This window comes from Mytilus edulis, unplaced genomic scaffold, assembly GCF_963676685.1.
Source record: "Mytilus edulis unplaced genomic scaffold, xbMytEdul2.2 SCAFFOLD_1818, whole genome shotgun sequence".
In the NCBI taxonomy this organism is placed as follows: domain Eukaryota; kingdom Metazoa; phylum Mollusca; class Bivalvia; order Mytilida; family Mytilidae; genus Mytilus; species Mytilus edulis.
This window is the reverse complement of record NW_027267306.1, coordinates 162-18,210: the sequence shown is the minus strand read 5'-3', so window position 1 is coordinate 18,210 and position 18,049 is coordinate 162. Positions and strand designations below refer to the sequence as shown.

The following is an 18,049-nucleotide window of genomic DNA, read 5'->3' as shown; positions in this document are numbered from 1 at the left end:
CAAGACTCTTTCTGTGAAAACAATTTGATATGAAAACAACCTTTTGTTTTATTTTTTTATTTTTTTTTTTACATGAGGCATTTGCCTCATTTGCCTCAATGTAGTTACGGCCCTGAAGGTCAAGGACAGATAAAAACCAGCCATATTGACATGTCCACTGTCCAATCATTTCATACACCACATATAATTGACATACTTCCTATAAACAGACGTCATCACATCTTTAACTTCGATCATTGATCAATGAATCTAGATGGAGGTCAAGTGAACCCTGTCTGAGGTACATGTTAACCTTGAAAGGAACTCATTTACCAAATATAGTTATCTTAATACTAAAATAAGTGAGAAATCAACATTTGGCATTTGTTTGTCCATGAAAATGACAATGAAGATATGAAAACAAGATAAAGGACAATGTACATATGACAGACAGAAAGAAGCCTTTTAACATATGGCATATGTGTAAAAGTTAGAAACCATCCAAGTCGTCTACCCTCCAAAACATAAATCTTTACACAAATAAAAATCCTTTTTTCATTTTTCACCAACTTGAACATACTACTATTTTACCTTTCAGGCAGACAAAATTTTAGTAGACTGCTGATTTACTGTCAGGCAAAACTCACAGTTGCTACTATGAACTCAGACGGTATGTCATTATGGCAATAGCTCTTAGAAGCACATTACCTATGCATATCTTATGTCAAACTTTTCAAACCTGAACATTTAACCAATAATTTGTACAACTTGTATTGGGTTTAAAATATAAAGGCAAAAATATAAAATATGAAAATACTTGTATTTTTCAATTTTGATGAAAATACTCTCTTGCATTTAAGCCAGATTATTACATAATCAATGATATCCTGATGACAGTCTGGTCAGGTATTCTGTCCATCGCTTTAAAAAACCTAATATTACTAGAAAACTGATGAATGTAAAATATAACTCATCGAACAGAGATTTGTTTTTAAATATCAAATATTTCAAACATCTTACAAACAATTCTAAGACAAATTCACATACAGTATAATACATTAATTATCAAATAATATTGTGACATGTTCTTAATATATTATGATTGAAACCTTGCTGTTGAATCATCATTATAATTATAATATTAACAATAAACAAGATAAAGTGTGACTATTGCTCATTAATGATACTTCTGATATTAGTAATTGAACAAAGAAAGTTGGTGAGCAGTTGATTTAATTAAAAACAGAAAAAAAAATTGACAACATGAAGGTTGATATAAAATCTTTGAATGCTGAATATAAAATTCCTGACATAGTCATTATGACCAATATAGGTAATAATTTATAAGTATTCAGTTAACTAGAAATTAATGAGCATTGAATGTGAAAATGCATTCCTTTCAAGAACAATGTGCTGAAGTTTCATGGAATGGAAGGATATGTATAGGCTGATTCTTTTTGCAATCCCTTTGTTCAATTGTAAATAATTTAAACAATCTAATCTTTTAATTGATCAATATGGAAGACAGACAAACAAAGGTAAAGTTATATCTCATTCCTATAAAGATGAGTTAAAAGGAATCATAACTTCAGTTTTTAAATCAGAATTCTTTGCATACATTATTAATTGTTCATTGTCTATTCCCTATAAATATCTTGCTGATAAGCAAACTTTAATTGCAAGAATATTTCATTGGCTATTTGTGTCTCTAAATCATTTAAAAACCATCAGTGTCCAACACATTGTGGTAAGACAAATGGCAATAGCACTTAAAACAAGTCAGATCACAGACATTTCATGGTGGGTTAGGTGAGATTCTTTTCATTTATCATCCCTCAAATTCTGTCCACTGATCCAGACGCCTAAAAAAACAAAATAAAGTAAGTAAAGAAGAATGTGTAGTATTTTCTATTAAGTAAATCTTATGAAAATTATTCTACATCACAAAAACTTAAATCTCATTCTTTAAAATATATATTTTGTTAAATTTGCATTGGGTTATATGAGAATCAATTGAGAAATATCAATATTATGACATTCTTTTATCAACTGGATTTTCATTTAACTTATTTTTTCTCCAATTTTTCATCTAGGTTTCTTTCGTAAAGTGTTAATTAGTTTTTATTTTTCTTATTTTTTTCCTGCCTTCAATATCCTGATAGCATAAAAGAAAATAAATCAATAAAGAAGGCATACAACCTTAATTTATCTATAGAACATATCTCTTAAACTGTTAAGTAGGATTAAAAAAAAAAGTTCTTCCCTACAAAAAGACATAGAACCAACCCATATCAGTGCAAATACAAATAAACATGACAGAAAAAAACACAAAAAAAGATTATTATAGCCCGAAGAAATTTACCAGATCCAGATGCTTTAAAACCAATGTATTTCAAGGTTATAGTAATATTGCCAATGAATGACTATTTACCGGATTTGTTATCACATAAGCAACACGACGGGTGCCACATGTGGAGCAGGATCTGCTTACCTTCCGGAGCACCTGAGATCACCCCTAGTTTTTGGTGGGGTTTGTGTTGGTTATTCTTTAGTTTTCTATGTTGTGTCATGTGTGCTATTGTTTGTCTGTTTGTCTTTTTCATTTTTAGCCATGGCGTTATCAGTTTATTTTCGATTTATGAGTTTGACTGACCCTTTGGTATCTTTCGTCCCTCTTTACATATTCCGAAATTTCTGAAGTTTTGAAAGAAATTGAACCATCACCTTTAAATTTTAAACAAAACAAAAACTCATATTCTAACTCGACTAGATATAAATGTATGGTATCTGTATAGATTCTACAGAAATTTTGTGAAAGAATCTTAATTTTCAAGATAATTTTTACTGATAAGATTAAAAATGCTTAAAGAAACAGCAGAACTGTAAGAATTGTTTCTGCATCTTTATTTCATGTTGACTTGTATCATGTCATCAGAAGCAGTCCAAAAATTATTAAAACTAATTCAAGTACAGAAAGTGCTTGTTTACTATAAATCTAAACTGAGGGAAACAAAACATGAAACCACAAACAAACAAAATGTCTCATTCATAAAAATAATTTGTTTGATTTTGTATCCACATTGAGCATGCATAATGTGTTTACATGGACTAACAGTGCAAAGCAGCATATTGACTTTGTGTATTCCTTTACAAAGCAGTTGTACCAATATCTAGTTATGTGTATTATAATAACATAGTTCATTTCCTCTAAAGCAAGGGCTCTTTTGATAGACATCAACTATAACTTTTCATTTTTTGAATTAAAAAACTAAATTTTTTTTTTACTTCTGTTTATTATAATACATATTGCTAGATCTTAAGAAAGCTGGCAAAGATATATTTACATTACGTTTCATTTATCACTTCTTTGTAGGCTAGGAAAATAAAACATTTATCTGTTCATTTTCTATTTGTAAAATTTCAGATGAATGAGAATATCATTTGTAACTACAACAGTCCTCTTCAAACTAAGCAAGGTCAATATTCAATCTTCCTTCTATTCTATAAATAGGACGAGTGACAATCATGCTGTTTTTACCAATTTTAAAAACAAGTTCTCAAGAAGGAACATATTTATTACAGGCGACTAGAAATATTCATTTGTAACAAGACTATTTATTAACTTTCCATCCGAAACAAATAATTCTGTTTAGTTTACTCATGTGAAAAATTCTAATGTAGAGGTAATTAAAACAGGTTTACAGATGAAAACAAATTTAAGGTGAAAACAATGACCATTACACGAAACTATTTTACAGTACACAATGTTTAGTGTGAACACGACTTCAGATATGGGAGAGATATAGGAGGGAATTTCAAAAACAATGTGTATAACAAGATTATTTTAATTTATACAAACGTACCTGTTGTGTGCCCCATGCTAAGTAATCAGGCTTTGTTGCTGCTTGATATTCATCTACTAACTGTTGAATTACTTCCCTTGAATTATCAAACTCATCCAAATTGTCTTTAAATATTGATTCCTTTTTAAACTGATCCATGAAGGCTTCTCTTTTCTTAACTTGTCAAACTGATTTAATGTCCTTTCAAACAACTATTGGTATGAAAAAAAAGAAAAATAATTAAGTATAAATTCTCATTTATCGTTTATAAAATAGATGTCAGTATGATTCATTTTAGAATTCACCTCATTGGCACTCATACCACATCTTATTATAAAATCCTATTTTAGATATATTTGGCATTTTAAACAAGATATGCTGATCTGTTTAGAGCATTTTGAGAGAGTTTGTACAACCATTTAATCTTAAGTGTTGTGAGTTTTTTTAATCTATGGTTTCCTTATTTTTTCATATTTCTCTGGATTGCTAGATGTTTTGGCCTTATTGGTTTAGGTATCCACCACACAAAAACAATAAAATTTTATGTAAAGCAAAACAGGGACACATATTTTATACTTAACATTGGCTGTCTACATGACCTTAATGATGGGATTGTTTAGGTCTTGTAGTGACCTAAAATTGCTTACTCCCATGTCATTTGGTCTCTGGTGGAGAATTGTCTCACTGGCAATCATACAACATCAACTACTTTTTTTATATTGTATGATTTGCCAATTGTAGATAATTAATATACTTACTGATGAAATGCTAGTATGATTTGCCAACATTAATCCACTGACTCGTTGGCTGTCTGTATGTAGGGTGATTTCCTTGACAAAGCTACTTGTATACTTGCTGGTCCCCAAGGGATAAACTGTGCTAGCTTACGTTCTCGAATTCTTTGTAAACTCTTGTGTACCTATTAAAGTATAATAAAAATGCTGAATGGAAACATATTTTTTGTTTACTTTTTAGGGTTTGTTGTGCACATGTTCTAAAATTATCATAATGTATGTCTCCTCAACAAATCATAAAAAACAGATGTCTCAAAATGGTTATTATCAGTTCAAAGCATGGCAACTGACATACTTTGGTTGCTATTTTATTGGTAACAAACTTCCTTTCTTCAAGAACATAGCATCTCAAATGTAGGATTGAAACTTCAATGTCTTGCTAGACCAAAAACATTAATTTCCCTCAAAAACTGCCCCTTTTAATTTTTTTTATTACAAATTCAAGCATTATTTATGGACAAGATTGTGGTGCAACTAAGATATGTATAGGTCTTGGTTTTGTTCCAATCCTCAAGAATGAAGATTTATGTAAAACATAATTTACGACAATAGGCTCAAGTAATGAGAAAAGCTCACATGGACCTTCAGGACAGGCCAGCTAAAAACTAATTTCATAATTTGCATGAGATGATTAATCATAAAAAAGCTTTTATGTCAAATTTTCATAAAATATCATGAATGTTTGATAAAGTAATTGATATCTTTTGGTAGAATGCCAGAGAGATCCATACAGTTACACACAAGTTATTGTCTGGAAACCAGAAAATGCTTGTTTTTGGCCCCTTTTTGGCCCTTAATTCCTAAACTGTTTGCCCCATAACCCTTAAAATAAATAGAACCTTCTACTTATGGTTTTAAACATTGAGGTACAATTTCAGAGCAATTGAAATACTTATGCACAAGTTATTGTTATGAAACTAGAAAGAATCATAAATGCTTGTTTTGGGCCCCTTTGGGCCCACAATTCCTAAACCGTTAGGACCATCATTTCCAAAATCAATCCCAACCTTCCTTTTGTGGTATTGAACTTCTTAAAAAAAATTATATAGATCCATTCACCTTTACTTAAAACTTATTGACCGGAAACCACTGTGTCTTTGGACGAAGACGCAGACGATGAAAACAACGACATCATACCATTATACGATCCCAAATTTTTTTTTGCGGTTGTATAAAAATCTAACCTCAGACTGTATCTAAATGACAACAGCAAAAAAAGTATCAAATTCCATGTAACCCTACAAAACATCATAATCAAGCTCAAATCAGTTCAATACATCAATGCAAGGAACTATTCAAGATATTAATTAGACGAACTACAATAAAGTTTAATTAGACACATGATGGCATCTAATGAAATACCTCAATTTTGGTCAGGCAAGCTTATAAATGGTGGAGGAAATTACCTGTGTTGGATCTACTTCTCCCTGGATAATGTTTAATATAGATATATAACAATGATTAGCTTGTCTGTGTACAGGTGTAGATACCATCATGTTTTTAGGTTGTAGCAATCTTCTCATCACATCTAAAACTGTTGTCTTTCTTACACTAGCTACCTACAACATAATGCAATTCATAACTAATGAATCTATCAAACAAGAATAAACAAGTTAAACTCAGTAGCTCACTGATGATATCCCCACCACAAGTGGATAATATTAATAGTGTAAAAATATGCAAGTGTTCGGTAAACAGAAAGTTGTTGAGTGATGACTCTGAAAACGCATCACACGTTATAGCTGACTTATATAAACCCTTAAACCAAATTTCAGTAATCCTTGTATTGTAGTTCCTGAGAAAAATGTGACGAAAATTTTTAACTTGGCTATCATGTGTAAAATCATACAAGTGGTCGGTAAACAGGAAGTTGTCGAGTGAAAAATATTCATGGGATTGATGAACTGAAGGAAGGATGAACAGACAGAGGTAAAACATTATACCCCCCCTTTTTAAAGCGAGGGTTTAATTAGTATTATTAAAGTGAAATTCAATAAAGACATGAAACTGAGAACACAATATCAAAATATGTTTTTTTAATTTTAAACACTGGTTTAGGTATAAGTAAAACAATTTAGTCCTGACTTTTTTTATTCTAATATTCATTTTGTAGATGTGTAGCCTTTTATTTTATATTACCACAATAATGATAAAGTGATGTAAACATCTGACTGACTCAACTGTACATCTGTAGGTTAACTGGTATGATTAAATGATTAAAACCTTTGTTACCCTTACCAGTGCAGCAGTTGTTAGGGGGGGCGGGGTGTAGACTGACTCACCTGTGTATCTATAGATGTAAATGATTAAAACCTTTGTTACCATGACTTACCTGTGCAGCAGTTGTTAGAGGTGTGTAGCCTGTCATTAAGTAATGTAACCTAGGTGTTGGTATAAGTGAGGCTATCAGTGCCTTATCGGTGCAGCAGTTGTTAGGGGTGTGTAGCCCGTCATTACGTAATGTAACCTTTGTTACCCTTACCTGTGCAGCAGTTGTTAGGGGGTGTAGACTGACTCACATGTGTATCTATAGATGTAAATGATTAAAACCTTTGTTAACATGACTTACCCGAGCAGCAGTTGTTAGTGGTGTGTAGCCTATCATTAAGTAATGTAACCTTGGTGTTGGTATAAGTGAGGCTATCAGTGCCTTACCTGTGCAGCAGTTGTTAGAGGTGTGTAGCCTGTCATTAAGTAATGTAACCTTGGTGTTGGTATAAGTGAGGCTTGCATGACTAACCTGTGCAGCAGTTGTTAGAGGTGTGTAGCCTGTCATTAAGTAATGTAACCTTGGTGTTGGTATAAGTGAGGCTTGCATGACTAACCTGTGCAGCAGTTGTTAGAGATGTGTAGCCAGCTGTCATTAAGTAATGTAACCTTGGTGTTGGTTTAATTGAAGCTATCAGTGACTTACCTGTGCAGCAGTTGCTAGAGGTGTGTAACCTGACTTACCTGTGTATCTATAGATGTAAATGATTTAAACCTTTGTTACCATGACTTACCTGTGCAGCAGTTGTTAGAGGTGTGTAGTCCGTCATTAAATAATGTAACCTTGGTGTTGGTATAAGTGAGGCTATCAGTGACTTACCTGTGCAGCAGTTGTTAGATGTGTATAGCCTGTCATTAAGTAATGTAACCTGGGTGTTGGTATAAGTGAGTCCATCAGTGCTTTACCTGTGCAGCAGTTGTTAGAGGTATGTAGCCTGTCATTAAATAATGTAACCTTGGTGTTGGTATAAGTGAGGCTATCAGTACATGTGCAGCAGTTGTTAGAGGTGTGTAGCCTGTCATTAAGTAATGTAACCTTGGTGTTGGTATAAGTGAGGCTATCAGTGCCTTACCTGTGCAGCAGTTGTTAGAGGTGTGTAGCCTGTCATTAAGTAATGTAACCTGGGTGTTGGTATAAGTGAGGCTATCAGTCCAATCAAATCATTGTTCATGTAGCCTGGATACCGTAATGTTGTTGTACTGGTTGACATTACTGTTGATACCTAGAATTTAAAATATATCAACTTCATGTAATGGTATGAGATATAGTTATAACATGTGATATGATTGCAAATAAGACAACTATTCAAATGAGTTCAAACAAGTGAAACTGCGAGCTACTGCTCACTGATGATATCCCTGCCGACAGTGGATAATTTTAATAGTGAAAAAATATGCAAGTTTTCGGTAAACAGGAAGTTGTTGAGTGATGAATCTGAAAACACATCATAGGGTATAGTAGACTTGTATAAATCCTGAAACCAAATTTCAGAAATCCTTGTATTGTAGTTCCTGAGAAAAATGTGACAAAATTTTCAACTTGGTTATCATGTGTAAAATCATACAAGTGTTTGGTTAACAGGAAGTTGTCGAGTGATGAATCCGAAAATGCATCACAAGGTATAGCAGACTTATATAAACCCTGAAACCAAATTTCAGAAATCCTTGTATTGTGGTTCCTGAGAAAAATGTGACGAAAAATATTCATGGGACGGACGAACGGAAGGACAGACAGAAGTAAAACAGTATACCCCTTTTTCAAAGCGGGAGTATAATTAGCCGGATTTAATTTATAAGTAATTATAGGTCACTGACTAGGCCTTCAATTGTGAGCAAAACCCATAACAGATAGTAATCTTCATAAGGCTCTGACATGACAAAATGTGAAACATTTAAGTAAAAAACTAAAAGCATAACCTATGACAAAACAAAAAGCAAACATTTTTATAGTAACACAGTAAGAGAGAGTATATCATATGGCTATAAATTAATTTTGTAACTTCTTTAATAACTGTGAAGATATTGCAATTTTGTATTATTATGATTAAAATTATCATGTAAATCATATTAACATTTGAGTGTTTTTGCAAGCAGTGATTGGAGTGTTGTGAACATATCAGTTGTTCCATGGTATATTACACTTACCAGTTGGTTAATCTGTGCAAATGATGGAGTGTCAATGTGTAATCTATCTGCTGCTATTCTGTGTAAAGCTGTATTATCTAAAACTACCTGTAAAATTCAATCATTTGCATTCATAATACATTCAGTATTAAGCTTTATCTGTTTTGAGTATGTTTAAGAACATTTAAATGATTGGACTAAAGCATAAACATTCGTAGATATTTAAATCTTGAGAATTTGTTTAGGTCACATTTATCTGGTCTACAGATAAGAACTGTATAGTTTATGCTTTCAATACCTCAAGACTCATCATTGAATGTTGTTGAGAGCTAAATATAATTATCCAATACAGGTAAGGCTTTCATTGTATTTTCAAATTAAATTAAAATTAAGCTAAATCCATACAGAAATTTGATGTTGATTTTAAGTGAGTATCCACAGCTAACATATCATTACTTAAAAAGATACTGAACACTTAACTAAACTATAGTCATTCATGCTGATTACTACTTACAAACTATCCCCCTAGACCATTCCCATTTCTTAAAATTTTAATATTGATTTAAGAGCAAAACTAAACACATCTAATTTATATGTAAAATATTTGTCCACAAACAAAATGCTTTACTGAATTGCAAAACTATCTGGAATCTATCAAAGCATTAAATAATATTTTTTATTGCTATAAGATGATGAAATATTGACCTTAATATGTTATCATACATGTATATACATAAAATATACATTAATGTCCACAAATCAGTTGTCATTAATATCACAGTTGAATTCACGGCCGAAACATCACCATGTTCATAATCAATGTTCAAACAACTTGGAGCTGTTTATATATCCTGACCTCTTCTGAATTCTCTGTATTCAAAACCTCTTAATAATTACTCTGACATGGTATATTATTATTCATACTATTAATTATTCTGAATATCATGAAAACTTAAATTTAAAACTTACAACACAATCTGCATTCTGTGTCAGTCTTTTAAGGGTCAATAAAGAATTATATGGTTGCACAACAACATCTGAGATTTCATCTAAGTTTGGAAAAACTGAATAAGTCTGGATTAATTTCTTTGGAAATCTGAAAACAAGAACAGTAAAGAACTTCATAGTTTTAATTTCTGCTTCCATCTTATTATGATGGAACTGACTGATTATACTTAAATGTCTTCTCACTGTCATTTATTCTCATTCAAAAATCATACAAAACAAGAATGTGTCCCCAGTACACGAATGCCCCACTCGCACTATCATTTTCTATGTTCAGTGGACCGTGAAATTGGGGTAAACCCTCTAATTTGACATTAAAATTAAAAAGATCATATCATAGGGAACATGTATACTAAGTTTGAAGTCAATTGGACTTCAACTTCATCAAAAACTACCTTGACCAAAACTTTAACCTGAAGCGGGACAGACGGACGAACGAACGAACGGACGGACGAACGGACGCACAGACCAGAAAACATAATGCCCCTCTACTATCGTAGGTGGGGCATAAAAATAAATCAATTACAAGTTATGTTTGTCTTACTTTTATATTATATGGTGTAGTTGGACAGAAAAGAGGGCTTGTATGCAGGTACAATTTTTTGTTAGCCCTACTCAGCTGGCCCTACTATATTGTATGCCTGTATCAAGTCAGTATTGAGGGTCCAAAAGTTATATATGTTGAGAATAAATTCACATTATAAGAAAAACAAAAATAAGAGGGTTAAGCGAAATATAAATGAGTCATTATTACATATAAAGTGTACTAAATACTAAAATATCTAGCATTAATACAATTGTTAAAATATAGAGTACTCTTCTCATTGTTGAATTATTTTCAATCCTCTATGTTATAGATAATGCATATTTTAAGGTTTTTCATGTCGTAGAACACACGAGGGGTGTCTTTCTTTGAGCAATCCTGACAACCCAAGGTAAATTTAAAGACACAAAGACGAATATAAATACATGTAGGTCACAGTATGATTTCCTATTCAGCGTTTATCGTCCTGAACATGCATGGAATATTTGCCACTGGACGTTAAGCAAGCAACCAAAAATCAACCAACCTATTCAGTGTGACTAAATAAGATTTCAAAATCTAACACACGAATATGTTAAATCTGGCTTTTTATTTATGAAAGTCTATATTAAACTGCATCTCACATATATGATAATGTTTCTTTATTGTAGCGATAATTAACAAAACTTCACACGTTATTTGTTTCTAAAATTAAAATGCAGGCAATGAAGGTTTCTTTTACATCTATCATCAATTGAACTTTAAAATATAAATTTCCAAATCGGCAACAAAAAACTATCAGACGAATAAAATTTTGAAGTAAATTATAGATTGCATTTTTATCAAGGAAATAATGACCTCACACAGGTCATTATTTTATGCCTTTGAGCATATTTCATTGAAACATGGTATTGTCCGGGTTGATTCTGAAAAAGAATGACCAGTCGTTCTGAAGAAAATAACTCCATTTAGGTATATAAACATGGATATTTTGTGGCATAGAAACAGTTATAAGTTGACACAAAGAAACTGTATATTTTATTTGCAAACCTGTCATTTAATCTTTCTAATAAATATGATCCCATTCCTGATCCTGTTCCACCTGCTATTGAATGACAAAGGACAAAACCCTAAAAATAAAAGTAAAAAATCTAAATTTGGTTTATTTTCAAATTTTAGTGGGAACAGATCAACTTTTCATAATGCAACTTCTGTTCCCTAGCATCAATTCAAACAAAAATTACTTTTAAAGTATTTTGAATAACTTCTTTTATGAACTAAGATTCCAAGGTAGTGTATTTTTGTTGTAGCAATAATGAAAACCATATTATTTTAATGAACTACCATTGAAATCTAGTGATATGTCTTACCTGATTTAATTTTGATGTACAAATGTAACATGCAAATTACTTTTCTAAGGTTTGCAATTGTTGAATATATATAATAATGGTGTTGTCTTACAGATATACGTTTAAAATGTGAAGCAAATGAATTTACTAGTAGTTATTTTGAATATATATTAATAGTGATTATTATAGTTAACCAATAAAAATTAATTTTGTAATTTAGTATTTGAGTTGTTACTAAGGCAATCCTGATTGATAATAAAGTATATATATTTTTGCTGTAATGAAGTTTTTTTTATTTAGTATTTACCTCCAGACTGTCACTTCCATCAGCTTCTCTGTCTATTATATCAAATATTTCTTCATATAATTTCTCTGCCTGTAATATAATACATATAGAAAGCATTTAATTGTAAAGTATTGTAGTATATCCCTCAGAGGGAAACTAAAAACTGAAAACAAACAATGATACTACACCAGTACAAATAAAGCTTGAAATTATCAATGTCATCAGTGACCAAAAATGTGTTAAACATTTTTTCAAGCTTTCCTATACAATAAAAGGGTTATTGCATGAAAATTGGTGAATTTAAGTCCTCGTTAAATAAATGAATTACACTCACAAGCTCATGCAATAACCCTATAATATACTATTTGACTATATATATAGGGATATATCCCATTTTTAATAATTTAATTTTGGATGTAACACATATTCTGATTGGCTGACATTGTTTTGTTTATCAGCTTATAGACATAAATGTGTCATGTGATCGTGACGTCATCAATGTTGTTCATGGTTTACCCTGGGTTAAAATGGAATTTAGAATTAAATTATAAGAAATGACTGTAATATTCGAAATAACACAAAAAATGTGGTTCACACTTTAAAATAACCCCGCTATGCAGGTTATTCAGTGTGCACCACATTTTTGATGTTATTTCTTCACAAACAGAAAAAATATTACAGTCATTCCTTAAATAGAATAACTGTGGCATAATATGTGTACCACTATTGTTTAGGCTGTATGCCAGTTATTGTAAGTAGCTTCATTAACTGCCCTAATAATTAAGATGACCATCAAGCCCAAATTTCAGGTTTAATTGGGTAACCTAGCTATAAACTGAAATTTTACATCCAGCTGATCATTTTGTAGTTTGTTGTGTATTGTTTTTAGAACTATGGTTTGTCAATTATTTCTTGATCATTATGGTGCCTGCCTCTTACTGACTAATGATTTTTAAATGCGGCCTTGGTAATTTTTCACTTATTTTTGACCAAAAAGCAATCATAATTATTTGACATGGTATAAAAATTAAGAAAGGTTATTTGTTGTGTTGTTCATTGTTTAAATATGATCAGCATAGCATCAGATCTATGTTTTAGAAAATAGAATGTTGTCTGCACCTGTCTTTATCCCTTGATCTGGTTTTACAAGTGCTTTTACCTTGCTTGTATAGGCACAAGTTTATTGGACTGTACTCATGTAACAGTTTAGCCAGTAGTTACCAGTTATTCCCCTTGTTTTCAAAAGCAGACAAACATTTACTTTGTATATCCACCTCCACCTTACCCAATCTTCTTTCCCAAGTGTTTTCAAAGACAACAAATAGTTTGCATTGTACCTGTGTATATCCACTAGCCCAGTTATTACCAGCACCTCCCCCATGCTTTGAGAGGTAGACATTTTCTGGGTTATATAAATTAGCATATGGAGAGTTCATTATAGAGTTGATAACCCTGGGCTCTAAATCCAATAAAACTGCTCTGGGAATATAATGTTCATCATCAGCCTACAAAATAGAATAACCTATAGTTAGTTTGACAATTTTAACAGCCATGCAAATGTTGACTTTTGAAAATGATACAAGGAGACACCTGAACATGTAGGATGTTAATGCAAAAAACTAGATAAAATCACACCCTCTACATTGTACTTTTCTATCAGTCATGAATTATGATAAAGTCATCATTAATGTGAAACTTAGGCTACATCTTTTCCCCTAAAAGTCATATGAAAAGAGTGACTTGTGACAAATAATATTTCTCCAATTCTTGAACTAATGCATGCATATTATATCATAAACTTAGTCTTCCTTGCATGATTTAATCTTTTTTTACGTATCCATATCATATAATCGTCAAAAAAGTCTCTCGGTCTGAATGATGTAAAAATATGGCAGCTAATTAATTGTCATGTTTTGAAGCTGTAGTTTACCGATTGTCACCTGAGTAAACAATCAACATGTATGTACAATACCATCATAATAGTTTTTAATGACAGATCCATGTGTATTGTGATCACACGATTTTTACAAGAAAGGTCACACGGCTGAGTGGAGCGCTGAGTTCATTGCATACAGAAATCATATCGGCAAATTGTTTGCTGGAAGCAAGCAATTAAAAAGTAGTAAACTTCTTCTTAATTTAGACAGATTATAGAATTTTCTTGAGAAAAAAGTATATTTACATAAGTTTTATAATAAACACTAGCCATTTAGTTACAAAAAAACATATGCATAGTTTGTTTTTTTCAATTTGAAGTTTAATATGAATTTAGTTTTTCTTTTAATAACATTAACTCTTTACAAGTAACATGCATGAAATATGAAATTATGAATAATATCAATTATTATTTTTATCTCTTATTTGTAATCAGAGGTAAAAGATAGCTTGTCAATTATACTGAAATACATGTAGCATTATCTCTTTTAGTTTTTCAGATTTATTTTTACTTGTTTAAATAATTCATGTTTCATTTTCTTCTGGATTTAATCTTTAGACTAAATTGCTCTACATGTCTAGATCTGTTCTTACATGTATGTAAACACTGCATTTACAAGCCTCCAGAGAACAATTTCTAAAATTCTTGCACAATTGCCAAACACATGTGCATAGTAAAATTCTTTTAAAAATTCATGAGACAAAAGTTTGAACTTACCGGTAAATAAAGAAAATATAACACAAGCCAGGAAAAAATATTACAAACTTGTTTTGATAAAGTCTGAAACTTGAGAATTCCCAAAATTGTTTGTTAAAGAAATTTTTGGAGGTGCATAAGAGGAGATCATTCTAACATTGAAAAATAAAATCTGACATATTGACATGTACTAGAGTTTTAAATCATTTATATGATCAGGGGTTAAATTAAACAGGTACCTATAGATTTAACTATTTTATTTCATGAAAGATAAGCTATACATTGTTATGTTAATTGGTGAAGCAGCTCATCTATTTTAATCTAATAACTAATATAAAAAATTATTTTTAATATGAAATCATATTACTTAAGTACCTGATAAAAAAATACATCTTTCCTGTCTGTGCCCTCTGTTGCAAAGTCCTCAAGTATCCCCTCTGAAAAAAATGCATTAACATTTACCAGAAAATCGCAATCTCTCTACAGTCACTGTTTCATATCTGTATCCTGCCATGACCAGAGCTCCAGAGAAGAATTCATAAATAAGGATATAAACCAAACAATTTTTATGTAATTATTGCTTTTTTAATATGCAAAATAAATTTCAATTCACCCATCAGACAAAGATTGAATTGGAATTTATTCACCATCAAGCTCCTGAATACTTTTGGTATTGTATATGATTTTTTTTTAAAACATCATATATACAAAATAAATGAGGCCGTTAGTTTTCTCATCTGAATTGTTTTACATTGTCATTTCGGGTCTTCTTAATATAGCTGACTATGCGGTATGCGCTTTGCTCATTGTTGAAGGCCCTACAGTGACCTATAGTTGTTAACATCTGTGTCATTTTGGTCTTTTGTGGAGATTTGTCTCATTGTCAAGCATACCACATCTTCTTTTTTTATTCTTATTTTAGAAACATTGAAACTCAAACAATTCAAGCAATTTTATAACAGAAAAAAACCAGATTAAGATATATATATATATATGTTTTCCGGCATTACAATACAATGTAGTAACTATTTAACAAAATGTGTACAAGAATAATGGGTGTCTAGAAGTATGATCACATTGGTCTTCTTTCATTGCTCAGCTGCACAGAATGTTTTAAACTAAAGTAACATCTGGTCAGAATCGTTATTTTTTATATAAATAATTAATTTATTGGTCAGGTAGCATGGTTAGAGTGATTTTCTCTGTATATATGCACATGTACACTAAAGAATCCTAGTACTAAATCTAAAATCGGTCTGTTGTTCAGCAAAATTTCTTACAGACAAGTGACAGGAGCTACATCATGTACATATTGTATTAAATGTTTTGTTTCTCATCTTGAATATGAAAAAAATGTCATTTGATACATGTATGCAGCAAGCAATTCAACAATCATCATTTAATATCCTACACCTAAACAATATTGAATAAACCAAATAAATAGCTGCTTCATCACTATGATCACTGGAACCAGTGATTTTGCTAGCACTTGTCATTTTTGTCATTTACAGTTTTCAAAATATTTCAAATCAATTTCATCACTTGATTATGGAAATTTTTAAAGTGTTAAAATATTTTTGCATGCAAATAATATGATTCTACCAACATACATGTACAAAATGTACATGTAACCAATAAAACTGGAGTTTAAAACAATAGGACAATGCATGTTCAATTTTTCTCTTTTTTTTGTTTCACATTTTGTTGCCAAATATCTTTTATAGATAACTATTGTACTACAAATGTATAACATGTATACTGGTGTGGGAATCACCATTGTCGGTAATCTGTAGTGTTTGAGGCCATATGATAACCTGTAGTTGTTTATACAAAATGTACATGTACATGTATATTAATTCTCTAATTTTTGGTGGATAGTTGTCAGATTGGCAATAATGCAACATCACATTCATTGACATTATTATCATTTATAATGTTCTATATTTATCATGTTTATTTGAGATCTTTTTCATCAACAGTAACTTATATCGTAGCTTACCAGGACTGATTCCATGCTCAGAGCAAAGCTGTTTCCAGAATTCCATACCAACTGAAATATACAAATGTCACTTTAATGTTTTGAATTGTTTTTCATACATGAAAGTTATTATGATACCTTGTTGAGAAATTGGGTATTCTGTCAATGTACCTAGTATAAAGAAGAGAGTAGGGAGAAGTGGAATTCCATTACTGATAAGTGATCTTTTAGAGTGTTGGTGGTATATCGAGGAAAATACTTACTACCAGCCCTTAATCGTGTAAATATGTACAAAATGTATGGCTATCATATACTGGTCACGAGAGTGACCGAATAACCATGATACAATGTAACACTTGAAATTTTTATATTAGCACATATTGGTGACTTAAGCTTTTGAACATTGATTATAAAATAATTATAAATATATTATCGATGTATTTTATAACTTAAAATTGATTTACAGCAAGCAGGTAAGTTCATAAAGATGATCTTAAATATAGTGTGTACATCCAACAGAGTGACCACGGAATTCACAATGGCCGCCATGTTGGATGTACTCACCAAATTTTAAATGATCTTTATAAACTTATCTCCTTTCTGTAAATCATTTTTAAGTTATAAAATACATCAATAATATTACAAAATGTATTAATATATAATTATTTAATAATCAATGTTTAAAAGTCACCAAAAATTATGTGCGCTAATATTAAAATTTCAAGAGTTATTTGGTCATTACAAGTGTTATTCGGTCATTGGAGGTACTGATCATAGGTAATCATATACTTACTTTGTCCTAACTCAGTAACTGTAGCATGTGTAGTGTTTTGATTTCTCTTGGCATTTTGATTTATTATGTATTCAACATTATCTTTTTAGGTGGGGTAACTATTTTACATACAAAAGTATGGTTACCCTATAAGGGGTGTAAAGATCCAGAGAAGAAGAAGCTCCTGTCATGTCTGTAGTTACATGGGTATCAGGTCCGTTCACAGCCCAATACACTTTGCACCCTACACGTTCGCAACCAAGGTCTGTTCGCACTCTTCACGTTTGCGCCCAATTTTAATTCAAATTCCAGTTGAATAATTGAAAAATCATGATTGTTGTTTTAAATTGAATGTATTTAGCTTGGTATGAGTAAAACATTAAAGATTTTAAATGAAAAACACAGAAGATAATTGTTTTTAACAGCTTGGTTGGTCCCTTTGATCTGAAACAATGAAACAATAAAATATAGCAATACACAATTATAACCAAAACATG

The 18,049-nt window shown here is 31.1% G+C and overlaps 1 pseudogene; it reads right to left on the bottom strand.

Annotated features, from left to right (window-relative positions):
- Nucleotides 1-780: 780 nt before the first annotated feature.
- LOC139505150 (tubulin gamma-1 chain-like) lies at nucleotides 781-17,654 on the bottom strand (annotated as a pseudogene).
- Between the last annotated feature and the right edge of the window lie 395 nt (nucleotides 17,655-18,049).